Below are 10,437 nucleotides of genomic sequence, written 5' to 3' on the forward strand. Positions count from 1 at the left end.
CAACATACAGCTTGCCATGGAAAGGAGTAAGAAGGATTGGATGAAGACAACAGGAAAGCAGAGAGACGGAAGGGACAGAGCATCTCCATTCGTTTATCTGAAATTCTCACCAATGAATTACATAAGTATCTCTATCTTTATTTTATGCTTTATTCATAAATCACCCATAACCATTTGAATCTGCCTGACTGAGATTTACAAGATGACCATAGCTTGCTTCATACCAACAATCTCCATGGGATCGACCCTTACTCGCGTAAGGTTTATACTTGGATGACCCAGTGCACTTGCTAGTTAGTTGTGCGAAGTTGTGATAAAGAGTTGAGATTGTAATTGAGCGTACCATGTTGATGGCGCTATTGATGATCACAATTTCGTGCACCATGTATGCGGCCAAGAGGGAGAAGAAGGATGGAGGGGTTTATATAGTGGAGGGATAGGGGTTGGGTTCGGCCATTTAGGGTGGGCTTGGGTGGGAAAGAGAATTTGAATTTGAAGGTAGGTGGGGTTTATGGAGAAGAGTAGATGGATGTGAGTGGTGAAGAGGTGATGGGGAAGAGACATTGAGGTGATTGGTGAAGGGTTTTTGGGAAAGAGTGTTATTGGAATGTGTGAAGAAGAGAGAAGGTAAGTTAAGGTAGGTGGGGATCCTGTGGGGTCCACAGATCCTGAGGTGATCCTGTGGGGTCCACAGATCCTGAGGTGACAAGGATTTATTATCCCTGCACCAATTAGGCGTGTAAAACACCCTCTGCATGCAATCCTGGCATTTAACACCAGATTGATGCTTGTTTCTGGCGTTAAACGCCAGTTCTATGCTTGTTTTGGGCATTCAACGCCAGTCTGCAGCATGTTTCTGGCGTTGAACGCCAGTTCCATGCTTGTTTCTGGCGTTTAACGCCAGCTCTCCTCAGGGTGTAATCCTGGCGTTTAAACGCGAGACTGTTGCTTGTTTCTGGCGTTCAATGCCAGATTCATGCTCTGTTCTAGCGTTGAACGCCAGCCAGATGCTCCTTACTGGCGTTTAAACGCCAGTAAGATCTTCTTCCAGAGTGTGCTTTTTCTTCTGCTGTTGTTGATTCTGTTTTTAATTTTAGTATTTGTTTTGTGACTCCACATGATCATGAACCTAATAAAATAAAAACGAACAATAAAAATATAGGTAAATAAAAATTGGGTTGCCTCCCAATAAGCGCTTTTTTAATGTCAATAGCATGATAGTGAGCTCTCATGGAGCTCACAGATCATCAGAGCATTGTTGGGACCTCCCAACACCAAACTTAGAGTTTGCATGTGGGGGTTCAACACCAAACTTAGAGTTTGGTTGTGGCCTCCCGACACCAAACTTAGAGTTTGATTATGGGGGCTTTGTTTGACTCTACATTAAGAGAAGCTTTTCATGCTTCTTCTCCATGGTTACAGAGGAAAATCCTTGAGCTTTAAACATAAGGTAGTTGGTGCACGAAATTGTGATCACTACTTTGTCCATATTCAAATAATCCCCGGTAATGGCTCCAAAGACTTGGTGCTCAATACCATGGCATAAACACAACTTCGCACAACTAACCAGCAAGTGCACTGGGTCGTCCAAGTAATACCTTACGTGAGTAAGGGTCGATCCCACGGAGATTGTTGCTATGAAGCAAGCTATGGTCATCTTGTAAATCTTAGTCAGGCAGACTCAAATGTATGATGGTGATGAACGAAAATAACATAAAAGATAAAGATAGAGATACTTATGTAATTCATTGGTAGGAACTTCAGATAAGCGCATGAAGATGCCTTCCCTTCCGTCTCTCTGCTTTCCTACTGTCTTCATCCAATCCTTCTTACTCCTTTCCATGGCAAGCTCGTGTAGGGTTTCACCATTGTCAGTGGCTACCTCCCATCCTCTCAGTGAAAGCGATTGGCATATGCCCTGTCACGGCATAGCGGAATTCAGCTGTCGGTTCTCGGTCAGGCCGGAATAATATCCATTGATACTTTTGCGTCTGTCACTAACGCCCCGCCTGCTAGGAGTTTGAAGCACGTCACAGTCATTCAATCATTGAATCCTACTCAGAATACCACAGACAAGGTTAGACCTTCCGGATTCTCTTGAATGCCGCCATCAGGTCCTGCCTATACCACGAAGATTCCGATTAAAGAATCCAAGAGATATTCACTTAGAGCCTTGATTGCTTGTAGAACAAGAATGGTTGTCAGTCACCTTGTTCATAGGTGAGAATGATGATGAGTGTCACGGATCATCACATTCATCAAGTTGAAGAACAAGTGATATCTTAGAACAAGAACAAGCGGAATTGAATGGAAGAACAATAGTAATTGCATTAATACTCGAGGTACAGCAGAGCTCCACACCTTAATCTATGGTGTGTAGAAACTCTACCGTTGAAAATACATAAGAACAAGAGTCTAGGCATGGCCGAATGGCCAGCCTCCCAAAGAGGGTTCAATCATCAAAACATGATCAAAAGATCCTATTTATAGAAAACTAGTAGCCTAGGGTGTACAGAGATGAGTAAATGACATAAAAATCCACTTCCGGGCCCACTTGGTGTGTGCTTGGGCTGAGCAATGAAGCATTTTCGTGTAGAGACTCTCCTTGGAGTTAAACGCCGGCTTTTATGCCAGTTTGGGCGTTTAACTCCCATTTAGGTGCCAGTTCCGGCGTTTAACGCTGGAATTTCTTGAGGTGACTTTGAACGCCGGTTTGGGCCATCAAATCTTTGGCAAAGTATGGACTATCATATATTGCTGGAAAGCCCAGGATGTCTACTTTCCAACGCCGTTAAGAGCGCGCCAATTGGGCTTCTGTATCTCCAGAAAATCCACTTCGAGTGCAGGGAGGTCAGAATCCAACAGCATCTGCAGTCCTTTTTAGTCTCTGGATCAGATTTTTGCTCAGATCCCTCAATTTCAGCCAGAAAATACTTGAAATCACAGAAAAACACACAAACTCATAGTAAAGTCCAGAAAAGTGAATTTTAATTAAAAAATAATAAAAATATACTAAAAACTAACTAAAAGATACTAAAAACATACTAAAAATAATGCCAAAAAGCGTACAAATTATACGCTCATCACAACACCAAACTTAAATTGTTGCTTGTCCCCAAGCAACTGAAAATCAAATAAGATATAAAAAGAAGAGAATATGCAATGAACTCCAAAAACATCTATGAAGATCAGTATTAATTAGATGAGCGGGGCTTTTAGCTTTTTGCCTCTGAATAGTTTTGGCATCTCACTTTATCCTTTGGAATTCAGAATGATTGGCTTCTTTAGGAACTCAGAATCCAGATAGTGTTATTGATTCTCTAGTTAAGTATGATGATTCTTGAACACAGCTACTTTATGAGTCTTGGCCGTGGCCCAAAGCACTCTGTCTTCCAGTATTACCACGGATACATACATGCCACAGACACATAATTGGGTGAACCTTTTCAGATTGTGACTCAGCTTTGCTAAAGTCCCAATTAGAGGTGTCCAGGGTTCTTAAGCACACTCTTATTGCCTTGGATCACAACTTTATCTTTCTTTTTTCTTTCTTTCTATTTTTTTTTTCGTTTTTCTTCTTCTTTTTTTCTCTTTTTTTTTTTTTGTATTCACTGCTTTTTCTTGCTTCAAGAATCATTTTTATGATTTTCAGATCCTCAGTAACATGTCTCCTTTTTCATCATTCTTTCAAGAGCCAACATTCATGAACCACAAATTCAAAAGACATATGCACTGTTTAAGCATACATTCAGAGAACAGAAGTAATGCCACCACATCAAAATAATTAAACTATTATAAAATTCAGAATTCATGCAATTCTTTCCTTTTCAATTAAGCACGTTTTTATTCAAGAAAGGTGATGGATTCATAGGACATTCATAACTTTAAGGCATAGATACTAAGACACTAATGATCATAAGACACAAACATAAGCACTAAAATTCGAAAAACAGAAGAATAAAGAACAAGGAAATTAAAGAACGGGTCCACCTTAGTGATGGCGGCTCTTTCTTCCTCTTGAAGATCCTATGGAGTGCTTGAGCTCCTCAATGTCTCTTCCTTGTCTTTGTTGCTCCTCTCTCATGATTCTTTGATCTTCTCTAATTTCATGGAGGAGAATGGAGTGTTCTTGGTGCTCCACCCTTAGTTGTCCCATGTTGGAACTTAGTTCTCCTAGGGAGGTGTTTACTTGCTCCCAATAGTCTTGTGGAGGAAAGTGCATCCCTTGAGGCATCTCAGGGATCTCTTGATGAGAGGGTCTCTTGTGTACTCCATCCTTTCTTGGTGATGGGCTTGTCCTCATCAATGGGGGATCTCCTTCTATGTCAACTCCAACTGAATAACAGAGGTGACAAATGAGATGAGGAAAGGCTAGCCTTGCCAAGGTGGAAGACTTGTCCGCCACTTTATAGAGTTCTTGGGCTATAACCTCATGAACTTCCACTTCTTCTCCAATCATGATGCTATGAATCATGATGGCTCGGTCTAGAGTAACTTCGGACCGGTTGCTAGTGGGAATGATTGAGCATTTGAATGAACTCTAACCATCCTCTAGCCATGGGTTTGAGGTCATGCCTTCTCAACTGAACCGGCTTGCCTCTTGAATCTCTCTTCCATTGTGCGTCCTCTTCACATATAACTGTGAGGACTTGGTCAACCTTTGATCAAAGTTGACCCTTCTTGTGTAAGGATGTTCATCTCCTTGCATCATAGGCAAGTTGAACGCCAACCTTACACTTTCCGGACTAAAATCCAAGTATTTCCCCCGAACCATAGTAAGATAATTCTTTGGATCCGGGTTCATACTTTGATCATGGTTCTTGTGATCCATGCATTGGCATAGAACTCTTGAACCATCAAGATTCCGACTTGTTGAATGGGGTTGGTAAGTACTTCCCAACCTCTTCTTCGGATCTCATGGCGGATCTCCGGATATTCACCCTTTTGAGTGAAAAGGGGACCTCGGGGATCACCTTCTTCAAGGCCAACTTCATAGAAGTGGTCTTGATGCACCCTTGAGATGAATCTATCCATCTCCCATGACTCGGAGGGGAAGCTTTGCCTTCCCTTTCCTCTTTCTAGAGGTTTCTCCGGCCTTGGATGCCATAAATGGTTATGGAAAACAAAAAAGCAACGCTTTTACCACACCAAACTTAAAAGGTTTGCTCGTCCTCGAGCAAAAGAAGAAAGAAGAGAGTAGAAGAAGAAGAAATGAGGGAGAAGGGAGATGGTGGTTAATTCGGCCAAAGAGGGGGAGAAGTGGTGTTTAGGTTGTGTGAAAATGAAGAAGTGAAGAAGGGTATTTATAGGAGAGAGGGTAGATGGTGTTCGGCCATGTATGGGTGGGTTTGGGAGGGAAAGTGGTTTGAATTTGAAGGGTGAGGTTGGTGGGAATTTATGAAGGATGGATGTGAGTGGTGAATGGGGGAAGAAGAGAGACGGTGGTGGTGGGGTAGGTGGGGGTCCTGTGGGGTCCACAGATCCTGTGGTGTCAAGGAAAAGTCATCCCTGCACCAAATGTTGCTCAAAATCACATTTTGAGCTATTTCTGGCGTTAAACGCCGGGCTGGTGCCCATTCCTGGCGTTTAACGCCAGGTTCTTGCCCTTTTCTGGCGTTTAACGCCAGTCTGGTGCCCCTTTCTGGCGTTAAACGCCCAGAATGGTGCCAGACTGGGCGTTAAACGCCCAACTGCTAGGCTTACTGGCGTTTGAACGCCAGCAACATCTTCCTCCAGGGTGTGCTGTTTTTCTTCCTGTTTTTCATTTTGTTTTTGCTTTTTTCATTGATTTTGTAACTTCTTATGATCATCAACCTACAAAAAACATAAAATAACAAAAGAAAATATATAAATGTAATCATTGGGTTGCCTCCCAACAAGCGCTTCTTTATGTCAGTAGCTTGACAGATGGCTCTCATTGAGCCTTACAAATGATCAGAGCATGTGGAACCTCCCAACACCAACTTAGAGTTTGAATGTGGGGGTTCAACACCAAACTTAGAGTTTGGTTGTGGCCTCCCAACACCAACTTAGAGTTTGACTTTGGGGGCTCTATTTGTCTCTGATTTGAGGGAAGCTCTTCAAGCTTCATCTCCATGGTGACAGGGGATATCCTGAGCTTAAACACAAAGGATCTTCATTCACTTGAATGATTAGTTCACCTCTATCAACATCAATCACAGCCTTTGCTGTGGCTAGGAAGGGTCTGCCAAGGATGATGGATTCATCCAGCACTTCCCAGTCTCTAGGACTATGAAATCAGTAGGGATGTAATGGTCTTCAACTTTTACCAAAACATTCTCCACAAGTCCATGAGCTTGTTTTCTTGAGTTGTCTGCCATCTCCAATGAGATTCTTGCAGCTTGTACCTCAAAAATCCCTAGCTTCTCCATTACAGAGAGAGGCATGAGGTTCACACTTGACCCTAAGTCACACAGGGCCTTCTTTAAGGTCATGGTGCCTATGGTACAAGGTATGGAAAACTTCCCAGGATCTTGTCTTTTTGAGGTAATTTCTGCCTAGACAAGTCATCCAGTTCTTGGTGAGCAAGGGAGATTCATCTTCCCAAGTCTCATTTCCAAATAACTTGTCATTTAGCTTCATGATTGCTCCAAGATATTTAGCAACTTGTTCTTCAGTGACATACTCATCCTCTTCAGAGGAGGAATACTCATCAGAGCTCATGAAAGGCAGAAGTAAGTCCAATGGAATCTATGGTCTCATTTGAGCCTCAAATTCCATGGTTCCTCATTGGGGAACTTAGAGGGGTTGGTGCACGCCCATTGAGGTTTTCCTCAGTGGCGTCCACCTCCTCTCTTTCCTCTCCATATTCGGCCATGGTTATGGCTTTGCACTCTCCTTTGGATTTTCTTCTGTATTACTTGGGAGAGTGCTAGGAGGGAGTTCAGTAACTTTCTTGCTCAGCTGACCCACTTGTCCTTCCAAATTTCTGATGGAGGACCTTGTTTCATTCATGAAACTTTGAGTGGTTTTGATTAGATCAGAGACCATGGTTGCTAAGTTAGAGGTATTCTGCTTAGAACTCTCTGTCTGTTGCTGAGAAGATGATGGAAAAGGCTTGTTATTGCCAAGCCTGTTTCTTCCACCATTATTATTATTGAAACCTTGTTGAGGTCTCTCTTGATTCTTCCATGAGAAATTTGGGTGATTTCTCCATGAAGAATTGTAGGTGTTCCATAGGATTCTCCTAGGTAATTCACTCTTCCATTGAAGGGTTCTCAGGATCATAAGCTTCTTCCTCAGATGAAGCTTCCTTAGTACTGCCAGGTGCATTTTGCATTCCAGACAGACTTTGAGAAATCAAATTGACTTGTTGAGTCAATATCTTGTTCTGAGCCAGTATGGCATTCAGAGTATCAATCTCAAGAACTCCTTTCTTCTGACTAGTCCCATTGTTCACAGGATTCCTTTCAGAAGTGTACATGAATTGGTTATTTGCAACCATTTCAATCAGCTCTTGAGCTTCTGTAGGCGTCTTCTTCAAATGAAGAGATCCTCCAGCAGAGCTATCCAAAGACATCTTGGATAGTTCAGAGAGACCATCATAGAAGATACCTATGATGCTCCATTCAGAAAGCATGTCTGAAGGACATCTTCTGATTAATTGTTTGTATCTTTCCCAAGCTTCATAGAGGGATTCTCCATCCTTCTGTCTGAAGGTTTGGACTTCCACTCTAAGCTTACTCCTTTTGAGGTGGAAAGAACTTTGCCAAGAAGGCATTGACTAGCTTTCCCAAGAGTCCAGGCTATCTTTAGGTTGTGAGTCCAACCATTTTCTAGCTCTGTCTCTTACAGCAAAAGGGAATAGCATCAGTCTGTAGACCTCAGGGTCAACCCCATTAGTCTTGACTGTGTCACAGATTTGCAAGAACTCAGCTAAAAACTGATGAGGATCTTCCATTGGAAGTCCATGGAATTTGCAATTCTATTGCATTAGAGAAACTAATTGAGGCTTAAGCTCAAAGTTGTTGCTCCAATGGCAGGGATAGAGATGCTTCTCCCATAGAAGTTGGGAGTAGGTGCAGTAAAGTCACCCAGCACCTTCCTTGCATTGTTGGCATTGTTGTGTTTCGGCTGCCATGTGTTCTTCTTCTTTGAAGAATTCGGTCAGGTCCTCTAAAGAGAGTTGTGCTTTGGCTTCTCTTAGCTTTCACTTCAAGGTTCTCTCAGGTTCAGGGTCAGCTTCAACAAGAATGCCTTTGTCTCTGCTCCTGCTCATATGAAAGAGAAGAGAAAAAGAAAATGTGGAATCCTCTATGTCACAGTGTAGAGATTCCTTGAGGTGTCAGAGGAAAAGAAAAGTAGAAGAAGGAAGTAGAAGAATTCGAACTTAATTAGATAGAGTTCGAATTGTGCATTAAGAAGGAGTAGTACTCCATAAATAGAAGGATATGGGAGGAGAGGAAGAAGATTTTCGAAAATTCAATTAAAAAGATTTTGAAAACATTTTGAAAAACACTTAATTGATTTTTGAAAATAAAAGTAAGAAAGAAATCAAGTGATTTTTGAAAAAGGATTTGAAATTAGAAATCAAAAAGATTTGATTGAAAACTATTTTGAAAAAGATGAGGTTAAGAAGATATGATTAGTTTTAAAGAGATGTGATTGAGAAGATATGATTTGAAAACAATTTTAAAAGATATGTTTTGAAAACAATTTTAAAGGATTTGATTTTGAAAATTAGTGACTTGCCTAACAAGAAAAGATATGATTCAAACATTAAACCTTTCTCAACAGAAAAGGCAACAAATTTGAGATGTTCAATCAAATCATTAATTGTTAGTAAGTATCTTTGAAAAAAAAAAAGAAATTGATTTTGAAAACATTTGATTGAAAAGATATGATTTGAAAAAGATTTGATTTTGAAAAACTTTGAAAACTTGAAAAAAATTTGATTTGAAAAACAAAATCTTCCCCCTAGCACCATCCTGGCGTTAAACGCCCAGAATGGTATGCATTCTGGCGTTAAACGCCCAGAATGGTATGCATTCTGGCGTTTAACGCCCAAAATGCACCCTTTTTGGGCGTTAAACGCCCAACCAGGTACCCTGGCTGGCGTTTAAACGCCAGTCTGTCTTCTTCACTGGGCATTTTTGAATGCCCAGCTTTTTCTGTATAATTCCTCTGCAGTATGTTCTGAATCTTCAATTCTTTGTATTATTGACTTGAAAAGACACAAATTAAAAATATTTTTGGATTTTTTAATAATCAAAATGCAACAAGAATCAAATAACAATGCATGCAAGACACCAAACTTAGCAGTTTGTATACTACTGACACTATATGAGACGCATAAACACTCAAACCAAAAGAATTCAAAGATCAGAGTAAGAAATCATCAAGAATTACTTGAAGATCCTTAAGACACATGAATGAATGCATGCTATTGACACCAAACTTAAGATGAGACACTAAACTTAAGCAAGAAACATCAAATATTTTGGTTTTTATGATTTTGTGAATTTTTTGTGTTTTTTTTTTTTCGAAAATTAAGTGGAAAAAGATATCAAAATTCTTAATGAGAATTCCAGAATCAGTGCAATGCTAGTCTAAGACTCCGGTCCAGGAATTAGACATGGCTTCACAGCCAGCCAAGCTTTCAAAGAAAGCTTCGGTCCAAAACACTAGACATGGCCAAAGGCCAGCCAAGCCTTAGCAGATCACTGCTCCAAAAGCAAGATTGATAAAAATCATCAAGCTCTTGTGATGATAAGTTGAAACCTCGGTCCAATGAAATTAGACATGGCTTCTCAGCCAGCCAGATTTCAACAAATCATCATGAAACTCTAGGATTCACCTTCAAGAATTTCGAAAAAAAAAATACCTAATCTAAGCAACAAGATGAACCGTCAGTTGTCCATACACGAACAATCCCCGGCAACGGCGCCAAAACTTGGTGCACGAAATTGTGAACACTACTTTGTCCATATTCAAATAATCCCCGGTAATGGCTCCAAAGACTTGGTGCTCAATACCATGGCATAAACACAACTTCGCACAACTAACCAGCAAGTGCACTGGGTCGTCCAAGTAATACCTTACGTGAGTAAGGGTCGATCCCACGGAGATTGTTGCTATGAAGCAAGCTATGGTCATCTTGTAAATCTTAGTCAGGCAGACTCAAATGTATGATGGTGATGAACGAAAATAACATAAAAGATAAAGATAGAGATACTTATGTAATTCATTGGTAGGAACTTCAGATAAGCGCATGAAGATGCCTTCCCTTCCGTCTCTCTGCTTTCCTACTGTCTTCATCCAATCCTTCTTACTCCTTTCCATGGCAAGCTCGTGTAGGGTTTCACCATTGTCAGTGGCTACCTCCCATCCTCTCAGTGAAAGCGATTGGCATATGCCCTGTCACGGCATAGTAGAATTCAGCTGTCGGTTCTCGGTCAGGCCGGAATAATATCCATT

General features: G+C 41.0%; 1 non-coding gene across 1 annotated transcript; it reads left to right on the top strand.

The window, feature by feature from the left end:
- The first annotated feature begins 7,594 nt into the window (after positions 1-7,594).
- Positions 7,595-7,702, top strand: LOC130938255 (small nucleolar RNA R71). Its single transcript, XR_009069427.1, has one exon. It is a non-coding gene; the product is annotated as a small nucleolar RNA R71 (small nucleolar RNA).
- The last annotated feature ends 2,735 nt before the right edge of the window (positions 7,703-10,437 follow it).

The sequence above is a fragment of the Arachis stenosperma genome, chromosome 6 (genome assembly GCF_014773155.1).
Source record: "Arachis stenosperma cultivar V10309 chromosome 6, arast.V10309.gnm1.PFL2, whole genome shotgun sequence".
Classification (NCBI taxonomy): Eukaryota; Viridiplantae; Streptophyta; class Magnoliopsida; order Fabales; family Fabaceae; genus Arachis; species Arachis stenosperma.